Here is a 19,740-nt window from a genome sequence, read left to right as displayed (position 1 = left end):
TGCCAGAAACCGGTCCCCGGAAGCTTGTTTCCTTCCCAGTGTAAGAATTGGCTTTTGTAGTCTGGTCTGCCCTGTTCCCATGATGCACTGGGCCAGGGACAGACTAATTTGCATACAGCCAGGTTCTGAAACTGGGATGGTGCAATGAGCTAAAAAACGGTGTTGGATCTAGCCCTGATCTCTTGACTGGGTGAGAGTACTCTGCTTAATTCAGAGACTCTGTCCATCACCACCCCTTGTTGTAAATAATTTTGTCCACCCTAAGCGTGGAAGGGTATACTCAGATGTGAGTCCCTTGCTCATTGCACCATCAGGATTCAAGCAAGCCGGGCCGAAGACGGCTGTAATGCCAGAAACCGGTCCCCGGAAGCTTTTTTTCTTCCCAGTGTAAGAATTGGCTTTTGTAGTCTGGTCTGCCCTGTTCCCATGATGCACTGGGCCAGGGACAGACTAATTTGCATACAGCCAGGTTCTGAAACTGGGATGGTGCAATGAGCTAAAAAACGGTGTTGGATCTAGCCCTGATCTCTTGACTGGGTGAGAGTACTCTGCTTAATTCAGAGACTCTGTCCATCACCACCCCTTGTTGTAAATAATTTTGTCCACCCTAAGCGTGGAAGGGTATACTCAGATGTGAGTCCCTTGCTCATTGCACCATCAGGATTCAAGCAAGCCGGGCCGAAGACGGCTGTAATGCCAGAAACCGGTCCCCGGAAGCTTGTTTCCTTCCCAGTGTAAGAATTGGCTTTTGTAGTCTGGTCTGCCCTGTTCCCATGATGCACTGGGCCAGGGACAGACTAATTTGCATACAGCCAGGTTCTGAAACTGGGATGGTGCAATGAGCTAAAAAACGGTGTTGGATCTAGCCCTGATCTCTTGACTGGGTGAGAGTACTCTGCTTAATTCAGAGACTCTGTCCATCACCACCCCTTGTTGTAAATAATTTTGTCCACCCTAAGCGTGGAAGGGTATACTCAGATGTGAGTCCCTTGCTCATTGCACCATCAGGATTCAAGCAAGCCGGGCCGAAGACGGCTGTAATGCCAGAAACCGGTCCCCGGAAGCTTGTTTCCTTCCCAGTGTAAGAATTGGCTTTTGTAGTCTGGTCTGCCCTGTTCCCATGATGCACTGGGCCAGGGACAGACTAATTTGCATACAGCCAGGTTCTGAAACTGGGATGGTGCAATGAGCTAAAAAACGGTGTTGGATCTAGCCCTGATCTCTTGACTGGGTGAGAGTACTCTGCTTAATTCAGAGACTCTGTCCATCACCACCCCTTGTTGTAAATAATTTTGTCCACCCTAAGCGTGGAAGGGTATACTCAGATGTGAGTCCCTTGCTCATTGCACCATCAGGATTCAAGCAAGCCGGGCCGAAGACGGCTGTAATGCCAGAAACCGGTCCCCGGAAGCTTGTTTCCTTCCCAGTGTAAGAATTGGCTTTTGTAGTCTGGTCTGCCCTGTTCCCATGATGCACTGGGCCAGGGACAGACTAATTTGCATACAGCCAGGTTCTGAAACTGGGATGGTGCAATGAGTTAAAAAACGGTGTTGGATCTAGCCCTGATCTCTTGACTGGGTGAGAGTACTCTGCTTAATTCAGAGACTCTGTCCATCACCACCCCTTGTTGTAAATAATTTTGTCCACCCTAAGCGTGGAAGGGTATACTCAGATGTGAGTCCCTTGCTCATTGCACCATCAGGATTCAAGCAAGCCGGGCCGAAGACGGCTGTAATGCCAGAAACCGGTCCCCGGAAGCTTGTTTCCTTCCCAGTGTAAGAATTGGCTTTTGTAGTCTGGTCTGCCCTGTTCCCATGATGCACTGGGCCAGGGACAGACTAATTTGCATACAGCCAGGTTCTGAAACTGGGATGGTGCAATGAGCTAAAAAACGGTGTTGGATCTAGCCCTGATCTCTTGACTGGGTGAGAGTACTCTGCTTAATTCAGAGACTCTGTCCATCACCACCCCTTGTTGTAAATAATTACAACTGCATAGTCATAATACACTTTGCAGTTACACTGTAGCCAAAAAAGCATTGGAGAATGCAACACCAACATTTGCAGACTAATGCTGTTCCAATGGGAACAGCCCCATTGCTGAGGTTGGCGTTTCAGACAGCACAACTCCTAATACGGTGGTCAGTAGACAGCCAGGAAAGTGGTGTGCTGGAGGCCACGGATGCTGCAGATGGGCCGTTGGACCGCCAAAATTGTAATCAGCCCTTAAGTGTCTGTACCCATCAAAATCTAAAAAATATGTAAGAGAGAGGACTGCAGTTGGCCTTCATGTACGTGGTGTTGGGCTATACATGATTGAGTTGAGTGCAGTCCTAGACTTTGTAGACATATTTATTTAATTTGTATATACATTTAGTACCTCTAAATTTTCATTCCAAAATATGTTTGCACAGCAAGTGATGACTGTATATCAATGACTGGGGTAATTAACATAGTTTACAGTGGCAGTCGCTGCAAAATTTAAGTCGGGGGTACAGGAGGTAGGATTTGGGATGAGGGAAACAATTATAGTAACATTTTTTAAAAGTACTTGTTCCGATGCTGCCGGACGCCTTGCTGCTTCTTGTCTTCCTGATTCTTTCTCAGCAGTACCTGGGACACCAGCACATGCTTCCCACCCAATTTTGGCACTACCCTCAATAGCATGAGAGCAGCACCAGGATTGGCCAGAGCGCCTTGCTTTGCAGCTCAGACATTGCCTTTTTCTCCAACCCAGCTTTGTTGCATAATGGTTTGGCCGGCGTCTTAGGACAGCTAAACTGTCATGCGCACTTATGTTGTGCACTACTCCTCTCCTGCTGGCTGTGCCAGTGACGACAGCCGAACCCCGCCCCACACAGACTTGCCTGGCATAGAGGGAAACGGGAAAAATAAAATGATAATAAAACCAATTTATTATTTTATTTTTACGGTTTCCATCAGCTGGCTCTCAGAAGGGGGTGGCATGGGGTGGGGGCGACGATCGGCCATAGAGGAGGAGCCCCCGCTTAAAAGTCAAAGAAGTATTAGGTGGCTAAGTTGCATGATTATAATTGGTGAAGGTCCCATATATCTAAGGCTATGCATGAGCTCACTGAAGCAACACACAGGCATAAAATGTGAATTTTTACACAGGACACTGGGTGAAATTTCTATTTTCTAAGTTCAGTTACTTTTCAGAAGATAACTTACTTCTACGGCCCTAAGATGTCACATAAGTGTAAAGTCGTGGGCACTTTAGATGGACTCACAAAATACAAAATCAAAGTTGCCAATAGCATCCAAACATAACTTCAATATTTCACACGAGAACATCGTTTAGTAAGCACATACATTACGTTCACAGTCCCTACTTTTTAAACACGGAGGTTAAACCTCTCGTAGGCATGGATGACAGAAGAGTCACACAGATGAGCATACCTTCTGTGGCTTTCTGTAAAAGGAAACTAAAAAGCAAATGATTTGCAATTTCAGACGTAGGTCCGCTGATCGAACTCCAACTGGTTCAAAAAGAAACAAAGCAAGATTACTGCCGAGGATTCTGACAGTCTCTGAAGCCGGGTCGCAGACAGTGATAAATGTTAAAGGCATATCCCACTGTTTCATCTAATCATAACTCCTACAGGCTCATCTGCATAATACCATTTCAAACACATCAATCCATCTTATTTGAAGTTTCTTAATGCATTATAAATTATTGAAGGCCTTTAAATAATCTATTAACAAGAATGATTTTTTAATGATTATAGGCTGAAGTGAGGTAATCCTGCCAAGCGACTTGCACGGCATCTTTGAAAAAGTTTGATCCAGGGCCACGTTATGGGAGGAAAGCACTTAGTGGTGAGGGGAACTTGGACGGCGTCCTTGTTACATTTCAATTTGCGTTATCAAACTCGTGTAGTCGCGATAAAAATCATCGCACTACAACTGTACCTCCCTCCCCCTTAAGGAGAAACCGCTTCGGGATTAAAAAGCAACACATGCTAATGGAAAGTGTGGTCTTGAGAGAGCAGCCACAAAACGCAAAACATCTCCTGTCTAATTTAAATAGTTGCCCACAACCATCCAGCAACTCTTACCAGTCAATAGTGCTAGTTAAATGCAAAGATGCAGCCTAAGGGGTTATGTGATCTTCTGCTAATACAGCATTCCTTGTTCCCAGCCCCTCTGGAGAAACACAATTTGTGCACATTGTCATCCACAGCACTTCCCCTGAAATAAAAATGTTTGGTAGAAGCAATTATTGTTTGTATTCCAATTTATTTTAATGCAGCAAGCCATTTCATTTCAAGAATTCCAGGCAGCAGCTGTTGCCTCTGAATCGAGAGTTAGGTTCTGAACTGTCAGGCAGATTGTTTCCTGGTCCATGCAGCTACGTTTAAATGGCAGCACACGAGGATATATTATTTAGATGCCCATGAGATTCCAGCTAAAGAAACATGAACTTAGTGAAAGTATAGGGATGAGGAATTATACATAATGACATGGTGTACTCTGTCATTTATTGATGGCCGTATTGTTTATTACCAGTGTGCCTTCGCCTTTTTTCTGAATGCACGAAGAATGCACAATGTATTTTCATTAAACCGAGTGCCCTTTTATTAAGATCCACACTTGCCTAGCATGTTATTTTCCTACATTTCTGTAAAAAGCTTGATTGCTAATTGCTGGAAACCAGGGGAGGTCTGCGGTGCAGGCTCTCTGAAATTTACAACTCAATGCCCCGTAACCAAAATAGATTTTTCACTGAAGGGCAAATACATTTCATTATTCATTTTTGTAGTAAATCTGCTTCGGTTGTCCTAACGTTTAAACTCCCAAAAATGAAAGAAAAAATAGGGACTAAGTAATTCACAATCTGGCAGCCACATCTTGTGTTTTTTAACCCGAGAGCCCTTTACATTCTTGGGCGTTTAGCATGTTCTTACCACTGTATGAATGGAAAAAAATCAAGTAAGCAAATTATTGTGGGGTAAAATACCACATCTGCTCGAAGACAGAATGCATCTCTTAGAGCCAATTGACATTTTGAAGTTAGAATGTGATAACTGATGAAACAATGCAAGGATGAATCAAAGGTAAGTCACTGTGTTAAATGATGACAAACACAATAATCGGATGTGCCCATAAATAAAATATATAGAGGACATTTAATCACCATTTGTGACCCGTGATGTATCGTGGAGTGCTGCAGTCTTCACATTTCTGCATATGTATCCCAATTGCATTTCGTATATTCTTTATTGTGAGTGCATATATCTCATCTACAAACATATAGTGTACTTAGTGTTGTTTGGAAATGTATAATACATAACTTTTGATTAATTACAGTTTGATATTGTATACATTATTCACATATATATGTATTTATATGGTTAATACGGTTTTATTGAATTAAGGGAAGATACAAGATGAATATGTTAGTTCCTGTACTTCTCATCATTCGAGGCAAAGTATTACCAAGAATGCACACATATGGGAAAAGGTGGCAAACCAAATGCCACTGGGTGGGCATTATCATGCCTAATGTGGCTAAAATAAGTTACGAAAGGTAAAATGATGCCAAGAATGGAAGCCATCATGTTGAGGATCTCAAAATATGCCAAAATGACAACGTTTTATGGCTCAGCAACCGCTTCTATGTGCTCCGTTGTCTATTTTCACTCTGTTAGTGTGTATCTGGCCAGTAGCTCTAGAATTTCCTCAATTACACCATCACCATCACTGCGGCAACAGCTGAGTTTATGTTTCACTTTATATTCTCTTTACCAAGAAAGATTTACTTAGACTTACCAGCCAGTATTAAATATTAACCACATGAAAGCAGGACAGCAAAGTGGCAACTGAAACTGCAACATTTATCAGATCACAACATTAGTTCATCAGATTAATAGAGAGTTGCTTGTTACATTGGGTGCTGGTTTGGAGCCCAGATGGAGGGTGTAGGAAGCAAAGGACTGCATCTATAACAGCTTTGCTTTATTAAGCTATACCTCCACACTCTGATCTGGCTCTCCCAATCATGCATTTCAATAAGCAAGCATCACCTTCATTACTTGAGCAGATAGTGATAACAGCAATTATTTGTTAAGAGTAAAGATTTTACAACTACCACAGTTAGGTAGAGATGGCAAATGTCCATCTCAACATTAAATCAATGGTGATTTTCTGAAGACCATATTGGTATTATCAAAAGCACTGAAGTTATTTATTAAAGTATCAAAATGTCTACACACAGATTGTCAGTCACAGACACAAATAATTCCCGAGCATGTCCCTCAGTAAGTATGACTGTGAAAGTTAAAGAGTCCAATACATTATAATCACAGTAGCTGGGTATGTATCACAAATAATACATGACAATCACATGTTAATTGTCTATGTATAATAAAACAATGCAAACAATTCCTACTAACTTCAAATATAACATTTTGACATAGTCTCTTCTAATGTTGGACTGGGGCCAACATCGAAGGAGAAACATTGGTGACGGTATAGACTCCATTTTCATAAGAAATACATTTGACAAAATTCCAGCTGAACAACATGTGTGATGTGATGGAGAGCATATGTCTTGGGAAAGTGTGAGTAAGTGACTAATTTTTTATTTGTCACTCCAATTATTTGCGAACAAATGCACCATGTTTTTGAACACACCACATTGGGCCATTGTTACCCAATCTCAGTGAGTGTGCCCTGATTCCTGCTGCTCGTGCACTGATTACACTCACCGCTCCTCTCCTAACCCTAACCCCTCTTCCCATGACATATTTTCTTTGATCTCTGTATAGCACCGTCAGACTACATTGACTAGTTCATGATATATTATTTATTTTTATAATCATTATAATTGTAAGACTGTAAACATTAAATGTTTATATTCTCCCCTGCCTTATCCATATATCAGCACCCTGTTCAGCTCCTAAAGGACCTACCTGCTATTGTAGCTCTCTCTCATTCTACCCACTTTTCCCTGTACCCTCATCCTATCATGGATCTCTCCGAATCTGGAAGGCTAACAGCCCTACTATCCCCCACAGGATATTACAGATTTTGAATAAACTACCCCCCAACCTTACCAGAAATGCCAGAAGAAATCTCAAACACAAAATCCTAAACCTTAAAAAAGAAACCCTAATCACTGACCCCAACATTTGCAAGAACAAAGGCACCTTATTGAACAACCTCATCTTCTCGTCAAATCGTTACACCAAATGGAGAAGAATCATCTCATCCTTCCTCAACATCATCATCATACAGAAAATCCCACATGTTCATAAATTCACTATTATACGCTCTTTGATATACAATGTCAATGCCACCATTTCCATCTATAATAATGGCACTGTACTCATTCAATCCTCTGATCACCATCTGAAACACTTCAATAACATTTTACCCTATTTTAAGAACAAACTAGACACAACCACTTCCCAGATCATTTCCCCTCTACTCATCCCACATTCCTCCCCACTCCTTAAGTCTCTCTCCATTCTACCAGCATGCCATTATGCCATTCCAACCTCTCCCCTTGGATGATTAACCACCTATTGACGGACACTACAGTCACCCAGCTCAACTCCTTCCCCAGCAACATCAACCCCTACCCTCACCAGCCTGAAATCAACACCTACTGCTCCTTTAGCTCTCCTCAGCTCCATCTCCATCTCACCCACCACCTCCTCTCAATCAGCCTCCACCAAGGTCCCGACTCTAATCATTTCTAATCTCAGCTTCCCCATCCATCTGGATACTTCCATACACTCAAGTACTCCTCAAAACCTAGATCCTCCCAGAATCTGAACAGCAACTGATCGACAAGGACATTCTCAAACTAGCTCTCATCACTACCAAATTCGAACATAAGTAGTATTCACACCCTACTAACCTCCTGAATAACAACACCCCCATCTCCAATTGCCACCCAATCCCCCTCCATGCTTATACCGAGCTCTCTCAGCCTGGTTGGAGTTTCACTCCCAACCTTCACCACTTCTCTGAACCCAATAGGTTAGTCAGACAGTTATCAAACAAGGGCATATTCTCCCTCCTTGACATCTACAACCCAGCTCTGATCAATCACTTTCTACCTCCTTTGAAACCAAGTCTTATCCCCCACCCTTTTAGGACATCCCACCCCAGCATTAGGTTCAGTAATAAAATGAATCTTACAAAAGTTCCCATCTCACAGCAGCCAAGCCGAACTTCATCAACAAAAAGAACAGGAGCATCAGCCCCAAAATCAGCAAAGGAATGGTTTCTACTGGTAGGGTTTAAGTCCAGTGCTGAGACAAAGGCAAAAGACGAGCAAGGCAAAGTACCCCTGTCCATTGAGCGGATGGTCCAGGCCTATCTGGATGACCCAACAAAGGTCTACTTTGATCGAAACCCATTGGTGTATTGATATGGAAAGAGGCACCAATGGCCCGTGCTCAGCAGACTGGCGATAAACTATCTGGCTTGCCCAGTAGCAAGTGCCTCTGCTGAGCAATGTTTTTAGTGCTGCTGGCATAGTTCTGACAGTGAGAAGGACCGGTCCCTCACTCCAAAATGTGGGGAGATTAACCATGAACATAATGAATCAGCACTTTATACTACTGGATTATACCATACCTGAAGTACCACAGGAGGAAGATGACAGATACTCAGGTCATGGAAGAAGTGTGTTATATGACCTACTTCTGCGCGAACCAACAGAGTTTGAGGATGATCTCTACTTCCATTCCTACTAAGCTTTTCTACTTTCTTTCTTTGACATCAAACCCCCAAATAAAGATTTAGCAAAGTAATGTTATTTACTTCATTATTTGTGTGTGTCTGGTTGACCAATCCATTCCCACCATCTTACTCTTAGACACATTTTATTGCCGGATTGGAGTTGCAACTGTGTGCAGGGAAGAAGTCCTGACTCGCCCTAAAGCCGTTTCTCTCAAGCCACACATTGGATGGAGAATACATACAAATGTGTGCCTGCCTCCAACCCAGGGCCTTGACTATCTATTCTTTCCTAGCCTAGAGAAAATGCCCAGCATGTGACATTATTATAATTTATAATTCGATTTACAGCTAAGAAAGGGAAGATCTGCATTCTGCAATGTGCCACAAATCCAGCACAGTGAGCACACCCGAAGACCAGTAAATGATGGCATGCATTGCATGCTGAGTGATTGTTATTTGTTGCAATGTGAACTTGTTGTGAATGATATATCATCTTCATATGTGTTGAGACTTGAGAGGAAATGATTCATGTGGTGGCAAGTAGTGTGAGACTGTGTGTTTGTTTGTTACGCTTAATTGTTAGTGATGATGATTGAGATTCATAATGTTGGTGGCCTACCGATGGCTGATCAAAAACTTTTCCCTAAAGGTTATTTTTTTTTCTTCCCCTTTGAGAAATTGGATATTGAGATTCCTTCACTGGGTCCACTCCACACTGTCCACACTACTTTGTTTTGTTTTATGCTTACATTATGCTCTTCAAAGACTCAGACCCGACCAGTCACTTAGATAATGCAAAGCTTGCAAACACAGATCTAGTCAACTCTGGTCTACACACAAAATGTGACTAAGTCAGGTCAATCTCTACCTTCTTGTTGTTCAGTAACAAAACGAGTCGGGACTCACTCGGGACACTGTTGGTATGGAATTGGACATAATACTCAGGCTCAGTAGGATTAAAGATGGTGGAATGACTCAGGGCGTTGACTACTTTGAGAACTGCCACCAGAAGAAGATGGAAGTTTTCAAATTCACTGTAGCCAATTGATTTAGATGATGATGACTTTGAGTGGCCTCAAGATGAACAATTACACCAGATCTACACATGTCCAATTAGTGGTAGCCGTGAGTGTGGTGTGACTGACAGTTGTGCATTGATTTTTTACTTAATTGGGAAAATGCTATGTTGCTGTGTGATTGTGTGATCAGTGCTGTCTGTCTCAAATTTGAAGCTAAGTTGAGGTTGGGTGGGGGCCCTGTTGGAGGTAACTGCCGAGGTAGCAGCAGAACAATGGGAAAGGCACTTTCAGGCCTTATACACTACAAAGAATACTTCTAGCCACGTTGATTTACCGGTGTTCCCCGCATAGGAATAATCAGGTAGATGCTGTAGGAGAGTAGGGTCTGCTATCCTATGGTCACCCCAAATTTGTGCTTTTTGCTTCACTGGTTTATGACTTAATGTGGCTGTGGGCCTGCTAATCAGACCCACAGCCTGCTGTTCTCTCTCTAAATTAATGCCAATGCACATTAGGTGCATTACGAAATTGGAACTGGTTCATCTTATTGGCCCCTGTAACAGTGTACCCAGGTACCCAGGGCATAGGTGCTTCCAAGGCCTACCAGGGGCTGTAGCACATATTGTGCCACCCCTGGCCTGGCCTCCATATTTGACACAACTGGCTGATCACTCAGCTGGGGTAAGTCGGTGTAACCACCCCTTACATAGGTGTAGTATGCCTATACCTAACCCAAAATGGACACATATGTTCCTATCAGCCACTCCTATGGAAGGCCTCATTAATCCTGGAGGCAGAGTGCTTGGAAATATGTGAGATGGTGCTCTGGCATGAGCTGAGCCTGTCTGCAGCTTTCGGAACCATGTCCTTTAGCTGTTTCATGATACTGCCATACCATATACTCTTAAGTGCATTATGAACCTCGCTGTTAAATGCTATCTTTGGTTTGGCTTTATCAAAACATGTCGAGTAAGGTGTCAAACGAATTGGAATACTACCCCCTCGCCAGTTCTGGCGACGGGGGTAGCATTCCACCCTTCTAGAGGGATACAACATGTACATAACCTGAACCCCGGTTAAAGTTAAACAGAGCCTCAGCATCACAAAATGGATGCTGCCACCACAGACACAAGTCTGACCTCCTGCTGCTGGGAGTCCTTCCAGCGAGGGCGGCTTGGACAAAGGGTTTCCTGCCTTGGGAGGTGCTAGCACCACCCCAGACAGGGATTTGTGTATTGGGTAGGACAGGGCTGAATAGAATCAGACATGCCTGGGGCACACAAGGTGTCCCTGTGCATATGCCAGTTCAAACCGGTGCTGGGGCTCTCCAGCCCCAGTCTTGGCGCGAAGCTGGACAAAGGAAAGGGGGTGTAACCACCCCCCTTCCTGGTCCAACCCAGAGGAGGGATCTAGCAGGTAATCCGGCCCCTAGATTTGGAATAAGAGTAGGAGCTGTGCCCCAAGACTTCAGATCATCCTGAACTCGACTTGAAACTAACAGGAAAACTGGACTTCGACATTCTGCTGCACAGAAGACTGAAGAGAATCTCCCTTGTGGCCAAGGAGTGACCACCCTGTGAATACAGGCACCAACCAGCAACTCGACGTCTGCTTTGCCGCCGCCTCCCGCCGGAGCCCGAGCCAGAGCCTGACAAGACACAGACTTTCAGACATCTCAGAGCCCGATCCACAGTCCCTGAAAAGAAGGGACCCGTGGAGGCACCGAGAGACGTGGGACCGGACATCTTGGAAGACCCTCGAAGAGCTGACTGCGCAGCACCCGATGCACCCTCGATGCTGTGCTTTGAGGTTGCAGAAGCCCCGACATCGAGCAGCATTTGCACCGAAGATCAGCCCCCCAGCATCTCCACGATCTGCGTTGGGCCCTTTTGCACTTTGCCACTCGACGCGCCATCCCGGCCACTTGCCACGCTGCTAGCGGCCATCTTGGCGACGGAAACTACAACTTACACCACTGGTCTTGTTGCTCCAGAATGGCCCTTGCTCCCCTGAAAAGGAGCACCCGCTCTGACCTTGCTGGTCCGAGTGAGAAGCTTGCATCGATTCCTGCGTGGCTTGCTTTAGCCAAGGCCTGTTTGCTCCGATCAAGTTGCCGACACTGACATCAGCGAGAGCCTTTGGGGGACAGCTTGTGATCGACTCCTGGACGTCCTTGACCTCTTCGTGTCCACGTGGCTGCAGAGACAATCTTCACTTCATCACCTGTTTGCACCCGACATTGCCTGGTTCCATCCTGGTTCCACAGTAGTCACTAGCTAGTGACTTTGAACATTGTCCCCTCGCTTTCAGGTCTTCACCTCTTCAGATCCAACCTTGGATCCACCGGAACTCTCCTCGACGACCCGCCTGCAGCATCTTCAGCTCCAAGCCCCATCGACCTGCGTGACGGAACCCGAGACTACTTCGCACCTGTGCACCCGCTTCCTGTGGGTGAGGTAACTCAGCAACGCCGGTGTTCCCACACTGGCATACACCTCTAGTGCCTGTGTCTAAAGTGTTATCCTTGTAGGTCCATCGGAAGGTTCCTTAAACACTAACTTTGTAACTTTTACGCACCATTGACATTGCATTGGTGCATGCGTGCGCTTTAAGCGCTGCACCCAAGTCCCGCGGGCCTTTCCAGACTTCATCACTGCTAGTCCCGAACAGCTCCAGCGATTCCCCAGGCCCTAGGCTTCTTTCCTTTCCCCATAGTGGTTCTTATACCACTATTTTAGTATATGGTTTAGGTGGCCCCTAGAGCTCATCCATATTGTGCAACTTTTGTATATTTAAACTGTGTTTTGTTTTAACGCATTTGCTTCTGTGCTCATAATGAGTATAGGGGATATTTGTAGAAATAAATCTATATATATTTTCAATATATATCTGTGTGGTGTCCTTTCATTTGGTATTCAAGGGGATAGTGTATGGTAAAACAGCTTGCTTCACATGCCTTTACAGAGTTTAGCCTAAGACTGCTTAGTCCATGCTACCCCTAGGATAGCTTGTCTATAAGGTTGACTTACAACCATCATCATAAGGGTTGCTTGGCATGGTACAAGCTGATCACTAGAACTAGTGAGCATCATATACCAGGCCAAGTTCTCACAGATGCCATGGAGTTCACCCTGTCTGAGTTGGCAAATGCGATAAATGGCTCCTGCCGGGTAAGGCACCGGGTCTGGATAAGATTCCGGAGGATCACAAACTGAATATTTGGGGACCTTATCTTCAGGTTCAATTTTATTCCATCCGGAAGGGTATGCCTATTCCCGAAACCTGGGCAGGGGCGGAATTAGTTCCAATGTTCAAAAACGTTTCCCCCCTCTTACCAGCTAACTGCAGGCCGATCAGCCTGATTGATGTAACACAAAAGCTTTTTGCACGCATAATCCTTGATCGCCTCCAAGGGTGGATGGACGTGCATGAGATATTAGGTTGATATCAGACCGGATTCAGGAAGAACATTTCCGCCGTTGACCAAATATATAGACTCCAACCTATATTTTGGAAAACAGTGAGAATGGAGGGTGGCAGCCTCTATTCGATCTTCTTGGATCTCAAGACGGCTTTTGATCTGGTGGCCAGTGTAAAGCTATGGGAGATACTTAGAGAAATGGGGATCCCCCGTACCTGTGGAGCATACTCATAAGATTGAATGAGGGTAATTTTGCCCAGGTAGGTTGCGGGAAAAGAGGCGACCTGACCTCATGTTTTTCAGTTAACAGAGAAGTAAAGCAGGGCTGCGTGCTTGCACCGACCCTGTTTTGCCTCTTTGTCAATGCACTGATTGTCCAACTTATTGAGGCCAAGGACAATGATGCCCCCAAACTGGCAGGTACCAAGGTTCCAGCAATGATGTTTGCTGATGACATCTGCTTAATGTCGAAATGCCCTATAGGTATCCAGAGGGTTTTGGATAGCTTTGCCTCTTTGTGTAGGACCAGGGGGTTGGAGATCAACAATCAGAAGACAAAGTTCATTGTGTTCAATACGCCTAAGACACTGCATCCCATCCCTACTTTAGAGGGCACGAGGCTGGACAGGTTGACGATTTTCAAATATCTTGGGGTCACCCTGACAGAAAACATGGAGTGGGGCCCACAAATTGCCAAAGCCAAACTTAAGCTAGCACAGACTACTGGAGGCATTATCAAACTATTGAGAAACGTATCCTCCAAACCAGCTGGACCCTTAGTGGAAATTCACAAGGTGCAAGCCAGGGGTACGGCAATGTATGGAGCCGAACTATGGGGGCACTGTAACAGTGGAGACGTGAGTAAGGTAGAAAACAGTTTCATGAGACAGGTTTTAGGTCTCCCTTTCAGTACTCCCCTCATCCCTTTATGACTGGACTTAGGAATCAGACCCATCGGGCAGGAGTTAGGTTTCAGACCTCTAACCTTCTGGCGTAGACCATGGGTGACTCCGGAGCTGGCAGGTTACAGAGAGAAATTGAAAGAAATATTGAGCCTCCCAGTAGTACCAAAAATTCCTTGGTTCATCCATATAAAAGAAGAATGTTGTAGGATGGGTAAACCAAGTCTATGGACCAACCCTGAGGAAAAGTGTTTTTTAATCTCCCACCCTGAACTAATAAAAGCCTACCGATTGAACAAGCTAGCAGAGGTGCAAGGGTGCCCGCCCACAGGACATCTGATGGCTAAATTTCTATCTTTGAAGGATGAATATCGATTTGAGCCCTTCCTAGATGATATTTACGCATATTTGGCAAGGAAACTATACGTCCAGTTCAGACTCGGCACCCTGCCGCTCCGTGTTTTTACCTTGAAATGGTCAGGCACGGGTTGGCGTGGGTGCCCTGCCTGTAACTGTGAGGAAGAGTCAGAGGTTCATGTTATTTTCTTTTGCCCCTGCTTACAAACTTTCAAGGAAGTACTGGCTTCTTCCGTTGTGTAGGAATCTAGGGTTTGTACATTATGTTGAGGCATTTAGAATGTAAAAGCATGACACCAGCAATCCATTGTTTTTGCTGTGTCGCAATTCTTGACCTCAATGTGGCATTGGCTCTGGACATTTGTAAACATGCCTGTGCAGTAATTATTTGCTATATGTCCCGCATTTACTAGGTGTTAGATTTGGGGGTATCCATTTGGCACAAGTAGGTACGTGTGACAAATATGGACCCTCTCCTCTAGTCAGGATAAGGGGATTACACTCCTAAAATAACCCCTGCTCAACCCCTTGGTATCTTGGCATGAGCAGAAGGGCTTTACTTCAGAGGCGTTGTAAGTTAAGCAGTTGTGACCACATACAATAACCCAGTGTCAACACTACAAATGGACACCACACAGGTTTTATATAAAAAATAAGTAGACTTTATATAGAGTTACCACAAGACCATAAACGACAAAAATATATAATGATCCTGCTTCCCTGTGATACGAACTTATACTGGGATCTGATAATTTCTCTTGGGTATTGCTTTGTTTGTCACCCATTTGTCCTTCTTCAGGTCCAGTCGAGCTAACCCCTAGCTCTTTCTATTTTTGCTTCAGCTTCCTTCACCGCCAGCCTGCAATTCAGGCTCGGATGCCCATTGGAGCAGGTGTGGACCGGGTCCTTGGACGCAAAGTCCCCCATGGTCTCTGAGGGGCCCTTGCGACCCCGTGAGGAGACCGAGTATCTTGTTCGTTTTTTGTATTTGTGTTTTTTTGTTCTTGTTGTCTTGGGGGGTTTAGGGTGTGTGGGGGTGATGGTGGCGTTTTTTTGAACTATTGGTTTTATAAGGATTGTGACGCGAGGAGAAAATGTTGTCTGAGGTACAAGATCATTCTTCTGAGGGGTTGATGCTGGGAGGTGGTGCGATGGGTAGCTTTACGATTGGAAGGTGGGTAACTTCTGTCTCATTGATATGATGCCGCTCACCTTTGCAACATGGAACGTCAAGGGCCTTAACTCCCCACAGAAGCACCTCAAAGTTTGGAAAAACATAATAGATCACCATTTAGATGTGGTGGCGCTCCAAGAGACCCACTTAGCAAGAGCCGAGAACTCACGTCTTAAACATAAACAATTTCCATTAATCTATAGATCTTCGGCCACCATGAAACACAGGGGAGTGGCTATTCTATTTTGCGCGGCTATTCAATTTCAACCCTTGGGGGTACTGAACGACAAGGACGGCTGTTGGATTATGGTCAAGGGTCGCTTAAGGGGCAGAATTTGCACCTTTGCTGCTTTGTATGCCCCAATGCAGGTCAGACGTTTTTCTTGCACACGCTCCTGGGGAAGATGACAGACTTCGTGGAGGGGTGACTGGTTTTCATTGGGGATTTTAATTTAATCTGGCAGAAGGATCTTGCAGCACAAATTCCCAGCGAGCAGATGCAGGCTCCTTTATCGGGAAGACACAACAACTCATACAAGACCTAGGCCTTTAAGACTCCTGGCGCGCGCTCTATCCACAGGCCCGTGACTACACGTTCTTCTCCCTTGTCCATCGTACATATTCCTGGTTGGATTACATCTTCATCAGTCAGTCACTACAGGGTGAATTACAGGACGCTAAGATCTTTCCCCTATCGGTTTCTGATCACAGCTTGTATTCGATCTGTCTTCAGTGGCGGGGGAAGGCCCCGGCTACGCCCAATTGGAACTTTCCTCCCTCTCTTGCCCGCGATAGGGATTCCTGCAACAAGTTAAGGTCTGCCATTACTGAATTCTTTAACGTCAACCACCCAGAGGACACCTCGGAGTTTATTACTTGGGACTTTCTAAAGGCAGTCCTCCGGAGCAAATGTATTGCCCTTAATGCCGCCTTGAATAAACAGCGCGCTCGTGAGCGGGAGTCTCTGGAAACTGAGCTCTCTACTCTCGAGCATTCTCATAAAGCCAACCCCACGAGACAAACACTACGCCAACTCACGGCCCTCAGAGGCAAGCTGCGGGCCATTTACACCAATAGGGCAGAATTCACTCTTCTTAAATTACGACACCTATCCTACACACAAGGCAACAAAGTGGGCAGGCACTTGGACTGGCAATTGAGGGACAAATGGGAGAAGGAATATATAGGGGGTATCTTGAACCCTTCAGGGACGGTAACATATAAGGACGACGAGAAGGCTGCCCTTTTTGGGTCCTTTAATCGGGTTCTCTACACCGGTGAAACTTTAGATGGTGCGGCGCAGCAGGAATACCTCCAATCACTACCTTTGCCCCAGGTCTCTGAAGCATGGAATGACTTCCTTAGTGCCCCTATCACCCTTGAGGATGTAACCACAGCTATCAAAGCCCTGAAACTTAATAAAGCCCCTGGGCCAGATGGCTACACTGCTCTTTTTTACAATACATTTGCCCCTGACCTCTCCCCTTATCTTGTAAACCTTTTTAATAAGATGGCGGAGGACGGAATGACTTCTGGTTCCATGGCAGAGGCTGTGATCTCAGTCATACCCAAACCGAGGAAAGATCCCCAGTGCTCCGCCTCCTATTGGCCAGTTGCCTTATTAAACCTATACGCCAAGCTCTACTCATCAATTATTGCCAAACGACTATATGACCTCACGCCCGTCCTTATCCACCCAGACCAGTCGGAATTCAATAAAGGCTGCCAAATGCACGACAACACCCGTAGAATTGTGCATTTCATCAAGAAGGTCAATAGGCGCCACATCCCGGCAGTCCTAGTAGGCCTGGACGCTAAGAAGGCCTTTGGTAGGGTCGACTGGGATTTCCTCTTTCGCACGCTCACAGCATTTGGCTTTGCTCCCAAATTTCTCAACATGATAAGAGCTAACTATTGCTTCCCTAACTCCAGAGTCACGGTCAACGGGACTCGCTCCCCTTTCTTCCCACACTCGAGAGGGACTCAACAGGGATGTCCCCTTTCCCCCTTACTTTTTGCCCTCAGAATTGAGCCCCTGGCCCTAGCGATCCCGAATAACCCAGGTATTAAGGGAATTCCGTTCACAGGGGATCCTCATAAGATATTCCTTTTCGTGGATGACCTGCTTCTGTCCCTGGCGGAACCTGACACTTCCCTACCCTGTTAGCAAACTAAACTAGAATGCTACGAGCTAATTTCTTGATTCAAAATTAATGCGGGAAAGTCTTTTATACTTAATCGTACCCTTTCCACCAAAGCAGCCCTTAGACTTCGATCCCTTACACCGCTAGCTGGGCTACTTCGGCCATTCAATACTTAGGGGTACAACTGACGCCGAATCTACAGGGCCTCTATGCAGCCAACTTTCCTCCTCTCCTCATGCGGATTCAGGCAGAGCTCACCAAATAAAAGCCACTCTTTCAATCATGGCTGGGGCGCATACACGCTGTGAAGATGACCCTCCTACTCAAGCTTCTTTATTTATTTCAGGCCCTACCTATTGAATTGGATCGCGATTTCTTTCGGAGAATAAAGACCATGATCTTACGCTTTGTCTGGCAGGGTGGGGGGCGCTTCGCTTATACTTTGCTTCGCCGCTCCTGCGCCGAAGAGGGTGTAGGCCTGCCGTATATCCAGCTCTACTAAAAGCGGCCCAGCTGTGTGTTCTGGTAGAATGGTCCCAACGGGACAGGTCGGACTATATGGTATCTGGTTTGGCGCCCTCTGAAAAGTAGACCCACGAACACATATATTAGTACACCTACACACACCACACTTAGAGTTTAGGATACGGTTTCGAGTGATGACAGGTGGGTTTCCTTCCCATCCCCTTTACCCCAATCCACCACAATCCAGCCTTCCCCCCGGCCCTGCTTTTGGGGCCTTTTGATGCATGGAAAAAGGGCGCATGTCTAGCACTAATACAAATATTTAATGACTCCGAGCCCCTCACCTTCGCAGCCTGTCAAAGGTCCGGAAGGCTGCTACTCATCCCCTCATGAAATTTGAGACCTTCCTCTCAAAAACATCCTCTTTGAAAGGGGTGATCTAATTCATCTATAACTTTTTACTTAAGAATGCTCTCTCTCCAAGGCCCAGGAATATGTCTATGTGGGAGGATATGATCCAACGTCCGATCGCCGATATGGAGTGGGCTCACCTCTGGTCCGATATTGCTCGTTTTAATCAGTCCACGGACCTCAGGGAAGCTCATCTCAAAACCACGATGGACTGGTACTTGCATCCTTCCAGGTGCCAACTAATCTTCCCCACTTCTTCGGATAGGTGTTGGAGGGGGGGACTCCTGGGAGACGTTAGACACATATGGTGGGACTGCCCGACTATCCGCCCCTTTTGGGAAGAAATTTTTGCCCATACGAAGGAAATGCTAGGTTATCCCATCCCTACCACTTTAGTGAGGGTCCTTCTGGGGCTTCGTGACCTCTCCTGTGAACACCAGACTTGAGCTGATAAAATGATAATGTGGCTCTGCATGGGTGAGGCTAAAGTCACCCTGGCGGTGGCCTGGAAGAAGAAGGAGGCTCCAGCTATTTCCTTGTGGCTCGCTCGTCTTTGGAGGCTGTTGAGCCTGGAGCGTATGGCCGACATCTTCAGAGATGATTATAAGAACTTTGACTTCAAATGGGGCCCTCTGGTTGCTTTCCTTTCTCTGGGTCTCTCATCTGCAGTCTGTCCCTGCACTGTCAGAGCCCTCCATCTCTTCCAATTCTGACCACTTGGCTAGTGTCATTTGTTCTCCAGGTTGTTTTCCTGTCGCCGCCACCATTGGTAGGGTGTGGGCGGGTTGGGGGGGCTTTTGGTTGTTCTTGTAATTATACTGAGGTGTGGCCCATAACGGGACAAACTCCAATGTACTGAGTCCTTGTCCTTGGGTGCAGCACTCCGGTTGTGTAATCCGGGCAAGTATTGTTCTGGGAGAATGATATGTCCCAGGCGGACATGTACGAATGCTTATTGCGATTGCATGATAGTTTGTTGCACCCTTGGTCATTGAACTAGAAGGTAATGGCTCCGGCTATTTGGCAACTGAAACTTTCATCTGGCATCTTTACTCTGGAGTGGAGCTAACTATTTTTATTTGCTGTACTCAGTTGATATGTCAAATTTTATGCCGGATAGTTGTTCCCCT

The sequence above is a fragment of the Lissotriton helveticus genome, chromosome 3_1 (genome assembly GCF_964261635.1).
Source record: "Lissotriton helveticus chromosome 3_1, aLisHel1.1, whole genome shotgun sequence".
NCBI classification, from domain to species: Eukaryota; Metazoa; Chordata; class Amphibia; order Caudata; family Salamandridae; genus Lissotriton; species Lissotriton helveticus.
Note: the sequence above shows the minus strand (reverse complement) of the source record.